Here is a 17,549-nt window from a genome sequence, read left to right as displayed (position 1 = left end):
GCTAGTTAGACACAAGTTAGAGTCAAAACAATGTAAATGATACATGATACAAAGTAATGATACAAAACATTTTTTTCCCCTTACAGAGTCACAGTTTGTAAATGTTTATGGCTATTGTTATTAGTCTGATTTTTAGGCTATTTATTTTACTATAAACTTTTATACTGTGTGTGTGTGTGTGTTTCTCTCTCTCTCTCTCTCTCTCTCTCTCTCTGTGTGTGTGTGTGTGTGTGTGTGTGTTTGTGTGTGTGTGTGTGTGTGTGTGTGTGTGTGTGTGTGTGTGTGTGTGTGTGTGTGTGAGAGAGAGAGAGAGAGAGAGAGAGAGAGAGAGAGAGAGAGAGAGAAAGAAAGAGAGAGAGAGAGAGAGAGAGAGAGAGGTTAAGAGGGAGCTCAAGACTAGAGTTAAACCACAAATCAATCACATCTCATTTCTTTCTTAATCCTGGCTGAGGTATAGTAACAGTTCTTAGTTGCCACACCCCCCTGTAGATTCCAGGAAATCTGTTTTTCTTTTTATCTGTGGCCCCTCTGTACAGTATATCACTGGGACACCAAGTTTATTACGTAAATCCTTCACCTAAAAAGATATTATTTGGTCATCCTTTAACATAGGTTAATCCAGTTTAGTATAGAGTACCATGTTCTTGGAGGTCTATAGGAATATAAATTACATTTCAAAATTCAACCACCATGACACTATTCTTCCACCAAGCCTAGTCCCCGTGGCGACTCATGTCATTTTGAAATTAATTATTGCACTTTCTTATAATATAGGCCCATTCCTCACGGCGATGATTCAGTTACGTACATGATTGGGACTGCCGTCATTGGCTGTGCATTGGAGGATGGTTATTTACTGTTTAAAAATCCCTTCTCAAAGAATCTAGCAGACCCGGGAAATCAAAGGCATGTTTGTCTCCCTTTTCCATTCATTAAGAAGTCACGTTCGTTCCGTGGATTGTGCGACAGAGAGAGCACACAGTGCAGATTTCCCTTCTGAGGGGGGCCTTTCTTCGACTCAGAGACCTCTCATCGACATTCGCCTCACAGCAGTGCAGATTCAGAGGCCGGCGCCTTGACAGGACCGCATAGTCCCGGTGAAATCAAACAAGCGCCATTCAGGGCCTCCGCGCGGAACTGTGCATTGCACTGCGCCCTCGACCCGTCTCCGAGCGCACAACCCTTAGAACGTCCCACTTCAGTCCACATAAATACTTACCGTTGCCATTAAGCTGCAGGCGCACCAGTGGTGGGTAAAGTTCAACTTCAAAAAACACTGACCTTAATACATGAACAGGCTTTAATGGGATGAGAGAAAGATAAGTCGCTTTTTTAAAATGGACTGTCAGTTCAATTTGAAATATCTTCTCACTTTGCACAAAGGAGAGCAGACTGGCGCAGTTGACTAGACAGCAAACACGTAGCCTACACTGTTTTCATAAATAAAATAAGATCTACTTTATCCGCACTTGTTTATGCCTACTGGTGGTTAAGAAGAAAACCTGTCGTTAAGGTCTTCTTGTGCCAAATATCTACCAATCAATAATCAACCAATATTAATAGCATAATTGAAAACAGTCAAGATCTGTCAATATGCATCTGCTACATTTGAAAAATACTGCTTCTGATGTTGAGGAAATATAGCCTACGTGGCTTAATCTCCGTTGATTACCAATGATGCGGTAGGTCGATGCTTTTTGACAGAGATAAATAAAATAAACAGAAAATTGCTCTTTATTTTCGTCCATTTTCATCTAATGATCGTCTCTACTTCTCACCTGAAATGTCTTGCAGAGGCGAAAAACAGCACGTCTAACTACTTGGCCTGATTACCAAAATTGAGCATTGAATCTTCTCCGCTTTTTCCATTGGGCGGCGGTACATGTATCCTTAAGCCCGCGCTGCATCTTTTGCTGGTCCTCATTGATGCTGCACTCGGTTCAGGGGGAGGATGGAGTCTGCAGATACCCAACTTTTGACTACTGCAAGCCCAAAGTAGCACACCAAAGCCTTTGTATAGAGCCGTGGTGCGTCTTTCTCTCCGAACGACGCTTTATTCGTTTCATGTGGATTTTAACGGGCACATTTGGTCTTTAACGGGCTTGTAGACCACTCAGACATTGTGCGGGCTCTAGGACCAAGCAGGCGTGCCATAAGCCGCCGGGGCTGCGAGTGTTCACATAGCAGCACTCTGGAGGGAAGACCCGTCGGATGTGGCAATACAGAATACTTGTGAAATATACATAGCTGTCTGTCCTTTCTGCGGTGCCGATTTCTGAAGAGCGCACGTGTATTGGGAATGGTGGCATTGCCGCGAAGGTTTGGAGGATTCGTGATCTTCAATTCTGATATGAGAAAAGCCAGACTTAACTGATGTTTGTTCTGTCCTTCAAATTATCTGAATTTTTTTCAATTTCCCGGACATAATTCAATTTTCTCGGGCATCATATGTAATTGAAAGTAAGCCACTGCACCTTGTCAATCACATCTTCAGTGCAGACGATGTGCATATTTGGTTCGGATTAAACCACCCGCTTCATAACTTGGCTGTTGGGTGAATGGGATTTCTGATCACAATTCAGTTTTTCATTTGTAAGAGTGAAGACGTGGAAAAGCCATTTCTCGAAGCTGATCAGTTGTTGTGATGCTAACATCTTCTGGTCTTCAGTGACAGCGGAATCGGATCGTCTTGGAAGCTTTTAGGGGTAAGACATTTTTTGGTACTTCTTCCACTGCTCTTGTATCTTCGTCGTTTCATATAAAGTTTACTTCTTAAATATCGACAGTATCCTAAATGGTTTGATACAAATGGCATGCATTGCAACATATTTATTTTACGCAAGGATTCCCGATGAATTGCATGACTTGTGGGCTAATCTATGGCAATTAAAACGAGCTCTTTGGGCACATTTACTGACAGTCTATCATGATCCTCTGCATCGGCTCCCAAGTTATTTGCTGTAAGCTTCAGACAAATGTAGGGAGGGTGCAAATATTTTCTTTTATTGGAGGCTATTGGTTGTACATGGATTCCAGTGTTTTTGTTCTTGATGTTTTCAGTAGATCAAACGCGCCGTTTCATCATTCTTCCGCTATTCAATCCACGGACAAATTCGTTGGTAGTGTTAGCGTGTTTTAGATGTCTTGACAGGGTCTATGGTAATTACTGGCCCGCTGATCGGTGCGGTATGTTGAGATGTTTCAGAAGGCTGTGTGGTTTAAACATTCTGATAAAATGGTTCAGGTTTGTGTTCGTCCATGTGTGTGTGCGTGTGCGTTTGCGTTTGCGCGTGTGTGTGTGTGTGTGTCAGTGTGATGGGTAAGCAGTACGCAAAGCGCAGCTTGAATTTCTTCGGCTGTGTATATATTATGTTACCTTTATTTATTTGTTTATAGGATTGTTGAGAACCACTGCAGTCTGAAGTTGCGTGCTGTGTGAGGCTTATTTGAGTCGAGCCTGAGCATATTTTAAGATGCAGTAGATATGGTTACCAAGTCCAATAGTTGCCCACATCCCTTGGTAAAAGTGGGGGACCAGGAAGGTGTGTGTCAATGTGCTTTTCGATGGATGTGTGTGTGTGTGAGAGAGAGAGAGAGAGACAGAAAGAGGGGGGCGGGGTGTTTGCTGCGGTGACCTGACTGAGTGGTTAAGTGGAGATAAAACGTTTTGCCGGTAAACTTTCAATAGACACAACTGACTCATTCTGTATTACTGAAGCATAGTGAAGTCACACCGACTCCTTTATCATTTAAGGTGTAAGGATATTTATACCAATGACTACAAAAAGCCAGTTGAAGAGTTTCACTGACAGGGAGACAGCTGATGGCTAAACCATTGGTTTATTTGTCTGCCCTATTTCAGTGTGACAAACGTCTTTATTTGTGTATGTAGCCTACCATTATCGTCGAGTAGAGCCTCGTCATTTTGTCACAGTCTCCTATCAGAATAGTGTGCAGCTAAGTGCTCAGAGCACACTGGCTGGATGGTTTCAGTCGCGTCATAGTAATGTGAAGTTGCAGCAACCACGATGTGGCCTTTAGGTGTCTAAACTGACATCTCACTGAACCAAACAAAGCTGATCAATTTCAGTATCCGCAGTTTCAACATTAATGGCTATAATAATTAAGCCACTGTATGAGCCTATATGCAACGATTTAAGTCATAGACCAAATGGTAATAGGCTACAGCCCTGTACTTCATTACGTCAGCAGTAACACGGGAATTCATGCTGATTTGCATAAAGAGCTCCTGAAGACATTTATATCAACATCTCTGCATATAGGTTGGTTGGAGCCAGTCTGATGATATAAGTAGAAGAGACCACCCCAATTCCACTCTCTCTCTGATGCACATAATGAGTCATGCAAAGGTATGGCAGGGTGTAATTTAAAGTTCTTGGTGCTATAAACAGACTCAATGTATGAGTGAGCAACTCACAGTCATGTGTGCATCTGCTGATAGATGCCACTATATCTTTGCTGTTGATTTAGAAACATAGGCCTATTTGTCAACAGGATCTTTGTTTTTTTTTTCAGTCCAGTACAGATGTTCTGATACTAATAAGATATGGAGATAATGGAGGGAATTATTTGGCCAAAATATCAACCTAATATTGGTTTTATGGACCATGCATAATGGCAGCATGTCTGTCAACATTTGTGTCTTTAATTTGACCACTCTTGCTTGGAGAACAAGAGAGAAGTTGCATTGCAGAGCAAACTGTGTTCGGCTGCCCTGATGCTGACTTGGAGGTTCTCCATAGGCCGCCATGTGCTTGTGCCGCCCAAAAAAGAAAACCAATGGCATTAGCTGTATTGATTTCTAATCCATATCTCTTTTCTCTTTCTTTGCTTCTGCGGTACCCCAAAAGAAACCACCCTATCTTCATCAAAAGCGATCAATTGTGCAAACATCAGTGGTGAAGAACCACCTCATGTGGGTCTAAAAGCAGTCGATAGGGAGAGGTAGGGCTCAAAAAGTTACAGACCATTGATTTTTCATTAATATTCACATTCAGGGGCTTTTTATTAAGGGTAATGCTACATTACAGCAAGGCTGACAAGAGGAGAGAGAAAGGGGGGAAAAATCAATTTCAATTTCATTAAAATGCAAGAATGTGAAGGCGGCCATCTCTGATAACGTAGCCTAATGAGTTTATTTACATACAGATCATTAGAAAGACTAATTGGGGGAAAATTTCATTTTTGACTGTTTTATTGGCTCCAGTAATTGTTATGCAGTGAAACAGCTTTGGCTACAGTGCGGGCGAGAGGATGCGGAAGGGACAGCATAATGAGAAGAATATGCTGGGGGGACATGGCCCTGCTAAAACAACAGCTTGGTCGCCTTTGGTGCTCGGGCCAGGCTGTTCAGTTCCCTCAGGCCTGTTTGCGAACACACTGTTTCGCCAGTAACCCTCAGCAAGTTCACCCCAAGCCTGAGGAGGATTTTTTTGTTGTTGTTGTTGCTGTTTTGCTTTTGTTTTTTTTTTCAGAGTTCAGTTTGCTTGTCTTGTGTTGGCGCTGTTCTTCTTTCTCTCTCTTGTTTTTTTTTTTTTTTTTACGATCTCAGCAGTCCACAGATGTTAACAGTTCTGGCCGTTTCGTGGAGGCCACAAGACCATTGTGCTCCGCGCTCCAGAAGACATCTCATGAGACCGCACCGAGCCCTGGTACATAATGTAAACAGGCATGGACGCTTGTCACCCTCCAGCTGATAGATAGTTTTAATTTTCAAGCAGATGTCAGCCTCCGTACTCCAGGATGCACACATCCAGACAACAGTCTCTGTCCTTTCCCTGCTATGAATGAAGAAGTCAATTAACCTTCTTCACAATCAGGTGGTTGCCAACCCCCCTCTCTTCTAGTCATTGTTTCACATTATATGTAGCCCACATACAATTCAGAATAAGGAAGTCTAATTGAGAGAGGATTTGTGTGACGATGCGTCTGTTCTGGAGGATCCTTCACAGGCCTCTTTATCATCCCTATTATGTTTGTAATTATTGCGAGCGTGTATGGTGGCTGTGCCATTTCACCCACCAAGTGCAGTCTGAGCATGTCGTCGCTAACATGACAGAACAACAAGCTTAAGGACTCAGAGAATCAGATGAAGGCATTTTTGCTTCTGAAGGCATTTTTTTTTTATCCTCAGCTGATGAGACCCCCTCTGAAATGGGAGGCTTGGAAGAGTTGATGGTCTTAGTAAATTAATTTCTCATTTGTTATGCATCAAACAGGCCCCCTCCCCTCCCCCCACGTGACTACTGACACCCCAATAAATGTATGTGTGTGTCGTCAATGGGATGCAAAGGAGACATGGCTGGGAAAATAAATCTTTGAAAAATCCAATCCCGTGGAAAATGAGATTTTGGTCTATTTCCACCGAGTGACATTTTTCATCACTGAGCAGTATTAAAGTAATCACTAGACATTGATCTGACACATACCCATTTGTTTTCAGTGCCCATGTTGGTTGTGTGTGGGGAGGCAGTTAGGACATTGGAAAGCTAGTGGCAATAGTGGTATTTGTGTCGTTTTCTCTCTCCGAACCTCCCTGTACTAATTTTTGGTCTGCTTGTGGAGGCATTGGCAAGCCTAACAATCTGAAAATATCTATTCAAAGTAGTGTGCCTGAGCACAGCTGCTCAATATGAGGGACAGACCTTGCAGTGGCTTTCTACCATATGTCAATATTGAGGGGGCTGGCCAAATTATACCCTGTCCCTTTCTTTTGCTAAATTAGCTTGCTAATATTTCTAGTGTTTATCTTCATTAGAGGGGCTGTAGACGTTAAGTGCTCCATCGTCTCAAGCTTTATGTCTACCCTCATAGTATTCAATTGACACCCAGCATTGTATCTCCGTTAATGATGCCTTCTCATTATTACCCGGATAAGGCTTATTCATTACGAGGTTCCGTCAATGTTACCAACAGGTGAGATGTAGCGATCTTCCTGTAAGATATTTCACATTGCTGGTCACTTTGAAAAATAATGCTGCTGGTAAGTGGGAGCTGAGAATTGTAGATATTTCACCTTTTAAGTTAAGTTAAGTATTGGGCCATTATGAACATCTTGTTGATACAGGAGGACTCCTATTAGAAGCTATAACAAGGGAGTTCACTTCCTGTTCTCTCTCTCTCCCTCCCCCTCTCTCTCTCTCTCTCTCTCTCTTTCTGTCTCTCTGTCTCTGACTCTCTTCATTTGAACTACATTAAAATGCTGACAGCATTACACAACATTACATAATGGCTACTGTAATCTTTTGGATAGGTGGTGCAGATTACAGTCTGGAGTGATAGCCAGCAATGGAAGCCAGCGCTGCTCAAACAGAGCTTAGCCAGCCGGAGAGAGCCAACCCCCATGGCCCGGGAGTTTGCCATGAAGCTTGTAGACTTACACTGGGCAGAAATTGCCAGGATAATGCAAACTATCAGAGAGTGATTTCTTTATACAGGAGGGGAAAAACAGGGTGAAAATAAGGCTCTTTTTCATCTGTGGCCCCTGGCTCTCAGACCGGCTATCATTCAGAGCAAAGTGCACATTCTCATTTCATGGAGGCGTTTGGGATCCTCTCTCTCGTTTTTTTTCTTTTCTTCGAAAGATGAAAAACATCTTCGGCATCTCAAGTTTAAATGCCTGCTCTCCATGTTCTGTGTTCGTCCACGTTCTCTAGTTTATGGCTTCTCTCTCGGTTTTTTTTTCTTTGAAAGATGAAAAACATCTCCGGCATCTCAAGTTTATATGCCTGCTCTCCATGTTCTGTGTTCGTCCACGTTCTCTAGTTTATGGCCTCTCTCTCTCTCTCGTGTCTCATTCCTTCTCACAAACATGGCAGGGAGTAATTAGGGAAAGATGAACTATTCCACATTGGACATACTTTCTAAATGTAGAAATCTGCAGCACGTGCACCATTTGGTGTTGTTCACGTCTAAGCCAACATTTGGCACCTCACGCAACCACTCCAGTTTTGGCAGGACTGTCATAACAGAAGCAAGCTAATGTGGCAACATATGAGATGTAATGGAATCATTCTCCAACTGTCAGTTTGTATTGTGGCCCTGGAAACATACGGGATCGTCCCAAGGGAGTGGGAGATGAAACAGTGGTCAATTGTTACACGCACAGAAATAAAGATTGAAACGATGAAAGTGTTGTCCTACTCCCCAGATGAAATTCCATTCAAAGGTGTAATCAAATTGGTGTGTATGTCTTTGTATGTGTGTGTGTGTGTGTGTGTGGCTCTGTGTGTGTGTGTGTGTGTGTGTGTGTGTTTGTGCTTGAGGCAGGAAAAGCATAGCTGAATGTGATGTTTTGTGAGAGAGGCGTAGCGAGCCCAACAGGACTGTCACAGTGGGATGATGAAATTTTCATCCCATCCCTGTTTCTGTTCTCGTTCTTAAAGCTTTCCCTCCGCTACCTGATTGTTTGCAGGTGATGCCCTCCACATAGCACCCCCTTTTAAGAAATGAAGTTGATGTGTTTCGGGATGTTTTTTTTTTTCCACACTGGCACCTGAGAGGAGATGAGGGGAAAAAAAAACATATTCCGTGCGCATAAAAAAGTGAACGAAAAAGAAAAAAAGGAGGGAATCCATTTGAGATACTTTCCCCTCTTACCTCAACAATAAAGTATATCTCTTCTCTCTCTCTTTTCTCTCACTCTCTTTTCTCTCTCTCTCTTTCCTCTTTCCTTCTCCCAGTGTGTGTTCTGCTCTTACTCCCTGTTCTGGTTACTCATTCATGAAGGTTTCCAATGTGATTCACAGTACATCACAACAGAGATAAACCTCCTTCCCTAGCTCACTCACAAGCGGTAGCTTTTAGAACGAGACCTTGGATTTATTGTTGTATCAGCTGGGGGCCGTGGTAGGGCCTGCCGCAGACATTATTCAGAGATGACCAGAGCTGCCTTCTGCCCCGAAACAGGAAGTGCCTGACAAAGGCTTGAGCCGTGACAGTGGACTGTTGAATTTGGAATTCGGCGACTCGCACAGGGTCGTCTGTTCATTCCCATGCAGTGGCTGCAAAGCGAGAATGTGATTTTCTGTTTGTATTTTTTTTTTCTCGTCTTCCACTTTCGTGTTTTTTTATTCCCTTTCTCCTTGGGTGACAGTTGTGATAAGGCTGATAATGGGTAAACAGACTACCCACAAGGCCGTGTTGGCATACAACTTGCTCTTCTCCATTAGGGGTGCCACCCTGGATGCCCATCCCTTGGTGAGACGATGCCTCACGGTAGGGACTGATTTATGGACGGTCTGAGGAACAGGGCCTGGGGAGTCTGGCTTCTGTTGCTGCCCGCTGCTGCCCAGAGGATGGGAATGAGGGCTTGCTGTCCTCGCCTTTGTCTGTCAGCTCGGCAGGGGAGGGTGAGGGCGACTGCTGTGCTCCTCGGAGAAACCAGATCAATCTCTATGTGGGAAAGGTTTCCCCCGTCACAGAGCCAATTTTAGAACTGCTGCTGAGTGCCATTATGTTGTTTGCATGTTGATGAAAAGTTATTGTTCATGGACCAAAAAAGGTCAAGTTCTAGTGCAGCTGTCTTGTATTTTGATGCTATTAATTTCATATATATATATATATATGAAATTAATAGCATCAAAATATAACATGTAACATGTATATATATATATATATATATATATATATACCTATACCTATATATATATATATATATAGGTATAGGTATATATATATATATATATATATATATATATATATATCAAAACAGTAAGAACAGTAAAGCAGGAGGCTTGTGATGGAATGTTGAAGTAAAGTAATGTGACCCAAACATGCAAAATCTGGGGTTTTAGCGTAAGCTTTCATTCATGATCTCATATAGTTCTCTGAAAAAACAATGTGAGCTGGTTAATTCGCTACAGGCTTAATGTGTCTATTTTCATATTAGAGGATGGCTAAAGGATTAACAAACCCCCCTCCCCCCACCGTCGACCAGCATCTGGCTTACTGACTCTGGACTGTCATGGACGTACAGTAGCGCTCCGTTCAGCACTTGTCCCTGGCCCTGTGGTTTACCGTAGCAGTAACATCACTATTTCCCGCCACCTTGGTCCATGCAGTCATGCAGTACAGAGCAAGTCCTACATGTCATGGAGCACTGTCAGATGCGGTTTGGTTGGAGTTACCAGTGCGTAGGGTTGTACACTGCTGCAGTCCTCTCAAAACAGTGGCTTTTTGGCGTTTGTTTTCTCCCCTTTCTTCTTGAATCCATCTGGCAGATCCCTTTCTTTTTACATTTCTCTGCAGTCTGATAGGATTCATGTCACATTTTTGTTTTTCGTGTGTGTGAGTTCCGATCCTCTTTCTGAGATCCGTTCTCTATGGAGGTTTGGATTCTCATATTTCTGTGTATTCTCTCTCTCTCTGTCTCCCTCTGTGTGTGTGTGTGTATGTGAGAGAGAGAGAGAGAGAGAGAGAGAGAGAGAGAGAGAGAGAGAGTACTGTATGTGTGTGTATGCGTTTTATTTTTCAATTACCCTGGCTGCCAGGTTGCTGGGGTAGAGATTCAGGCTGTGGGCCCTCGGGACCAGACCCAAGGGACTGTCACATGACTGCATTGTTGTTACAGTGCAATTTGGTTGATTAAGCCATGGCAAAGGATCCTGGGTGGAAAGAAGTGGAGCACCCAATTTCAGTTTGTGTTGATTTAGTTTGAGAGATTATTTATTTATTTGATCTATCTGTCCTTCTATCCACTATCTGTCCTTCTGTCTCTCATTATGTGTGTGTGTGTGTGTGTGTGTGTGTGTGTGTGTGTGTGTGTATGTGTGTGTGTGTATGTGTGTATGTATGTGTGTGTGTATATGTATGTGTGTGTGTGTGTAAGTGTGTGTGTATGTTTGTGTGTGTCCAAATGTTTTTATTTAGGATGCTGATTTATTCATCAGTTAATAAAGACAGGGACAATCTGACATGTCAATCACATCTCATTCAGAGACACTATAGATGGCTTCCTCCACCGCCATGACACCTTTCTATCTGGTTTTCTTGAACGTTTCTTTCTCATGCAAAGCCTTCTTTGCCTCATTACATTAAGTGCAGCACCTAGCTGCAGTTTCAAACTGCCCTGCACACTTAGCATAGCCTGTTCCTACCAGACTCTCGTACATTTCATAATGTCCAGAGAGTCTGGCCACTTTCCATTGCCAAGCGTTAACGTCCTTGAAGGCGAGCACTCTGTTGAAGTTTAAAACTATTGGATCTGCCCAGAGCCACTCTGGATCTGCCATAACCAATCGCTAACGTTTGGTCGTGACGTATGTCTGGCTCAAACTAGCGCACAACCTCAACGTCATCGCTCTCAGCCACTCCCTCTGTTCGCTGATTGGACCTGCAGACTTTTGCAGGAGAAAACCCGCGAATATACAGCAGACCCAGATGACGTCCAAAGCAAGTGCCTGTTGACCATATGCTGAGGCAGTGCCTTATTGCGAGTTGCCATTGTACACACCGCCATTGCCTTAATGGTGACGGCTCCCCCCATGTTGTAACAAGGCTGATTTGCAATTATTCACTGTGGGCACAAATGCAATCTCCCACAGTCATCAGTGCGCACATCGTCTGTAATAACAGTGGGAGTGGAAGTGCGTTTCATGGTTCGGTAACCGATGCCTTTAAGTTCTCCCAGATTTAGCTCCTGCATGTTGATGGATGAAGGAATAACGCAGCTGTGCTCGGACTGGGTCGGGTATAAATCATCGCAGTAGCACTCTTCCCACCTCCACACACACACACACACACACACACACACACACACACACACACACACACACACACACGCACCCCGGCTGGCCCTACCTTCTTGTGACTGTTCGGCACACCTCTCCGTCACCTCTCACTAATGAGTCAATGGGCATCCAGTCCTCTCCATAGGAGACCAGAAGCCCCGTTTTGCACCACGTGAAACAGGCTAATTTGAATAAGAAGGCCTTGTTGCTGGACCTGTGGGGCAATACTGTGGAGGAGACAGTATAGATGAGAGTGCAAGGGGATATCGGTGGGGAGGCACATTGGTTATTTGCAACACATGCAGCACATTGTTGCTCCCCACCTAATTAGGGTCCCTTTTTTCCTACTTTGAGCATCGAAGGCTATAGATTTCTGCCTGGCGCCACTGTGTTGCAGTACATTGAGGGTCATTGTACAGTACATTCTATTGTTTAGTTCAATCAGTGCATTTGAATTCATCTATAGAAACCTGTATAGGAACCTGTGTGAATTTTAGCGATTTCTGGAGCAGTGAGATCCTGAGTTTTAGCAGTATTTTGCTGATCAAGACCAAATGTTAATATCATCAATCACAATGCATTAGCTGCTGTAGCAACCGTATCTAACAAAAAAATAGTCTTATTATAACTACAGATGGTAAACTAATTAGACCCATATTTCGCTGTAAAGCAAAGGTAGTCTGCCCTAAGGCATTAGCCAACACTGTTTAAATTCCCATAATCACATTACAGTTAAAGTGTAGATTACATTTTGTCAGCATATTTCTGTATGAAATGATTGCCCTAATATTATTCAAAATGAGCACGTCCTCCATAGCTATGCCTGGGCTGGCTTGCCACGTGCCTTGTTTTATTCAAATGGGAAGATTGCAGTATACCGCTGACACATCCGTATCATTATTGTGGCACTGGAACTGCTCTGCTAAAGTTCTTTCATCCATTGCTGTCCCAAAACTAGTTTACCTGTTAATGTCACTAAAACAGACAGCTACAGCTGTATCATAGCATTACTTTAGTTACCAAGGTTCAACTACCTAGACTTCAACCGCTTTTTTATGAGTAGAACAAACTTTGCAATCACAGTGCTCACAAAGAGGACTTTGTGCTAACATGGCAGGAAGGAGTTAGTCCATAACCCTCACTGCTCAAGGTACAAACACTTTTGTTCTTCATTTCTAAATGAGCAATCAAGAACTTGGCATGAACACAAAAGGGGCACATGCTCCCTCGTGAGCGGAAGAAAAACCCTCCACTGTGGGCTCTGAAGGACCCGGTTCCCCACTGTCAGTCTGGATGTGAGCAAAAAGCTCCTGGCTGTACCCAGTCCAGGGACGGACAGACTCTGCAGTTGATTTGTGTTAATTTATGCAGGCTTTAATTGAACATTTTGGCTCGGGCTGCTGCATTTCCTTTAGTATGTTGGAGTATATTTTGATTTCTTATTTGATTTTGTTTGGCTAATTCAGTCCCGAAAAGTATTCTTTTGTGTTTGCGATGCTAATTTTTCTAGGCTACAAAATTAGGTTGTTGCTAAATGCAAGATTTATAGAGGCGCTGTGGAAAAGCCAAGGTCACTGGTTAATTTGCATGTGATATAGTAATGGTTTCCATCAGCAATACTAGAATACACTGGCTGGCTGAATAGAATGAATGTTTACTGGTGTGTCAAAGAGGTCCTTTTAGAATATGTGTGAGGAGAGAGAGAGAAAGAGAGAGAGAGAGAGAGAGAGAGAGAGAGAGCGCGAGAGGGAGAGAAGGAGAAGGAGTGAGAGAGATTTCCTTAAATTTCTGTTGTACCAAGTTTTCAGGGAAAGCAACAAAAGAACTGCTGTGGTATGTTCACATGAGGTGGCGGTATAGGGCGGTATGTCGTAATTGCCTGTCCTCAAACCAAAATACCTGTAGACAGAAAATAGAGGAGAAAGCTCCTTTTTTTGTCTTGATCCATGTGTGACCTGCATGGTAAACAAATGGAAAGAGACGGATAGAAAGGTGAACCCTGGATACTTTTACTTGCTTTTCGAACAGAATAAAAATGTGCAGGCAATGTCATTTTCCTGTAGAATACCGACCTCAACAAGAGGAAATAATAGGGCATAAAGGCTGGTGTCAACTGAATTATTCAGAGCTGGAATTCCAGTACTACGGTGTGTGTTTAGAGGGGGTGTTGTTGGTGGGGAGCGGAGTGGGGCAGCAAATAACTTATCTTTTATTAAGGATGCAGTTGGCATCTTGACGGCGATAACTGAGCCTCTGTCCTATTCAGTCGCTCTCACTCCCAATCGCTCCAGCCTCCCTGTTTGTCCATCTCTTTCTCTCTCTCTCTCTCTCTCTCTCCCTCTATCTTTACCTCTCTCTCTCTCTCCCTCTATCTTTACCTCTGTCACCTACTTTTCCTTACTCTCTCCACTTATCTTTCTGTTCTCTCTCTCCTTCTCTCCAGCACCAGTCCAGCCTGTGTCTCTCTATCCTTTATCGTCTCTCTCTCTCTCTCTCTCTCTCTCACGCACACTCTCACTTTACTAGCTCAGTGATCTCTCTCTCTTTCTTTTTCTGTCTCTTCCTCTGCCCCTCTCTCTGTCTCTCCATCTCTCTCTATCTCTCTTTAGTGTGATATGTATTCCTGCCTTTGTCTCTCCACACACATGCCTCGTGCTAACGAGTGAGTGCACACACACCCACACACACACACACACACACACACACACACACACACACACACACACCCCTCACTGGACTCTTGCTGGAGGTAGGAGCTGAGTGGGGCAGAGTGTCTGTGCTGAATATGGAATCAGAGCCCCCCCCCCCGCCCCGCGCGAGTTTCATTTTTATTTCAGTACGCCTGGTGTCAGCCGCCTCAACATACAGCCCAGCCGGCAGGTCCAGTGAGCGGGAAGAGAAACTGATCTGCACACAGGGTGAGAGCAGGCCTGTGTGTGTGTGTGTGTGTGTGTGTGTGTGTGTGTGTGTGTGTGTGTGTGTGTGTGTGTGTGTGTGTGTGTGTGAGAGAGAGAGAGAGAGAGAGAGAGAGAAATGAGAGAGATAGGGGAGATAGGGGATTGTGTTTTTATGGATGTGTGTAAGAGCAGGAATATGTTTTTGCATTGGTTATTTATTTATATGTGTGCATGTGAGAGGAAGTGTATCACACGCTTACAAGTATGGGTGTGTGTAGGTGTGTGTTAGTATGTGTGTGTATTTGTTTGTGAACACGGCTAGTTTGCACCTTCGGTGAGAAAAAGAGGGAATTGAATGGAGTTCAGAGATCAGTGTGTGTGTGTGTGTGTGTGTGTGTGTTTCTGTGTGAAAGCAGAAGAGCATAGTATGTGTGTGTGTGTGTGTGTGTGTGTGTGTGTGTGTGTTTGTGTTTCTGTGTGAAAGCAGAAGAGCATAGTATGTGTGTGTGTGTGTGTGTGTGTGTGTGTGTGTGTGTGTTGCCTCCATCTGGAGAGCCAGAGAGTCCTTTCAGCCACATGGAGGAGAGATGATGGTAGCTACTGTAACTAAACTTAGTGTGGGCGATAAGGCTTTGGCACCTGGGCTACAGCCTGTAATCTCCACTGAAGTGGATTGTGAATCAGCATTGCAATGAGGAGGATAGCGTTGATGGCAAGCTCTGATGTCCTCTGGAACCGCTGAGTGCAATGGTACATGCGGAAACCTTTGCTGCTGTCACCCTAATACAAATTGAAAGATTTAATCCAATCAAATCCCATCACACGTGAGCAGCTCTGTAATTGATATGCAGCAGTATTGGACAAGGTATGGATTAGCTTCCATCCTCCTTCCACAGCTGTTACGCATTTAAGATGGTGTGCATGGCCTGATGCAAACTGATTGTGGTGGTGGCTGTTGTGGTGGACAAATGTTTGCTTGTGTGTGAGGTAATCCTACACCGATACTGATCCCATATCAGTGTCGTACTGAGCATCTTTGATGGGACTTACGGTGCTTAAAAAACCTGAAGGTTCCATGAAGAGACCCCCCTCTGTGTGAAAAGACTACCTACCTCTGCTAACAATGAGGTAATTTGTACCTCTAAAAGGTCTTTGCTGGTAAATCACTCAAGGTTAAAGCTGAAATAGAGGCTGTTTACACGACACCGCCGGGTGGATTTTCTCTTACCGCTTTCACACCTTTAACGACTCCGGCAAGAAAAAACCTCGCATGTACACACAGAGGTGTAACCGGCTAAATGTGCTGTAGTGCATATGCCAGACCAGTCGATGGCGCCGCTGTGCAGAAGCTTCACGATAATTTCGCGTGAATCGCGTAGAAGAAAACATTGTTGAAACAGTTTGTTAAGCCAGAGAATGTCTAATAAGTGCTCTGGTTAAGCAGTCGCATGAAATAAGGAGACTACAGACAATTCGGTTTTCAATTCAACTGTTAAACTAATAAAGTTCATTTTCAAGGTATGTGACTGCTATGTGAAATTTCAAATGCTTAGCCTACGCATTGCATTAGGTCTGAGCACCACTGGAGAAAACACTAACATTCAGTAAGCTAATGTTTAACTAAGTTAAGCTAACGTGTGCTTCTAACTTAGCCACTAACGGCTGATAGGCTACATTGTGCTCATAAATCATGACAGGGGAAAAAAAAACATTTTAATATGATAAATAAATGGTTTGGTTTGTTTTGACAAGCAACATGTCAGGTCGAGTGCCGTGGCTGAGTTGAGAGGTGGGGCTATGTCGTCATAAAGTTGCCGGCTTCGCACCTACAGGCGTCTACACAGCGAAAGTTAGCCGGCGGTTTCAAAAGTTCCCACTTCGGAAGCCGGTTTCAAAAGCTGTCGGTTTCAGTCTCCTAAACTGCCGGCGTCGTGTACATGCAAGGCGTAACCGTTAACAAAACCTCACCGGTTTCACAAAAACCAGCGTCGTGTGCACGGCCCCATAGTCTCAGAAGGGTGCCACAAAGACCAGGCTGACAACCACAGGCTGGCTAGAGGAATGCTAAACATTCTAGATTGGGCAGTGTTTGATTATTTAACTTTTTGGTCCAAGAGTACAAAAGCTGCAATCGAAAAATCCCTATTCATATCTCTCTCACTTGAGGGATTGGACACTTACAGGTCAATGTCAGTGCCGCTGAACTGCATTCCTACTGCACCATTTCAGAAGACTGTCCAGTTGAAGGTCATAGCTGTCTGTCAAAAAGAGTTACCAGCATGTGTTTGGGTGAGTTTTTCTGACCACGGTCACAGCTTGGGTCCGCAATTACCAGCAAATCTCTGAAACTGAGAGAATGATTGCCTTAACATGAGGGGAGCTTCTTTTTTTTCCCCTGGACTAACAGGAGTTGTGTGAACCCTCTAAGGGGCTGAATGCCAGAGATAGCTGGCCCTCATCAGTGGTTTTGCTGCTTGACCTTCGGCAGTGAAGCGCACAATCGATGTGAGACATGGGGGACATTAGAAAAGGAAATAATTGTCCATTTCAGGATTTTCTGGGGAAGTGTGTTGCAGCAGCTCAGCCAAAGGAGGAAGTAGACACATGTGCACATGTGTTAAGTGCAGACATTTCATGTTTTTTTCGCTCTGATTCAGTGCCTCCAAGCTGAGCGGAGCCAAATTACAATTTAAGGACACCAAGACATTTTTGAAAACATTTGTAAGAAGAGGAATATGAGTCTTTTTTAAATAGAGGATTTGTGGTCATTCATGCTTGAGATATTGTACCGTGAGTGGTCCCATAATGTTATAAGATACACTGTGCTGAAAAACCTTACTGTAATTTCAACATTTGATATTGACTTCAAACTTCATACTTTTTGTGGATACTGAAATTCAAC

At 43.6% G+C, this 17,549-nt stretch overlaps 1 protein-coding gene across 1 annotated transcript in view; it reads left to right on the top strand.

Moving 5' to 3' along the window:
• Positions 1–1,959: 1,959 nt before the first annotated feature.
• Positions 1,960–17,549, top strand: part of LOC121699041 (interleukin-1 receptor accessory protein-like 1-B) — a 257,928-nt gene continuing 242,338 nt past the window's right edge. The window contains 1 exon segment of the mRNA XM_042081640.1: positions 1,960–2,705. The gene's annotated coding sequence lies outside the window, so the exon portion shown is untranslated.

Source organism: Alosa sapidissima, chromosome 23, assembly GCF_018492685.1.
Source record: "Alosa sapidissima isolate fAloSap1 chromosome 23, fAloSap1.pri, whole genome shotgun sequence".
Taxonomy (NCBI): Eukaryota; Metazoa; Chordata; class Actinopteri; order Clupeiformes; family Clupeidae; genus Alosa; species Alosa sapidissima.
The sequence above is the reverse complement of the archived record's forward strand: the minus strand, read 5'-3'. Positions and strand labels throughout refer to the sequence as shown.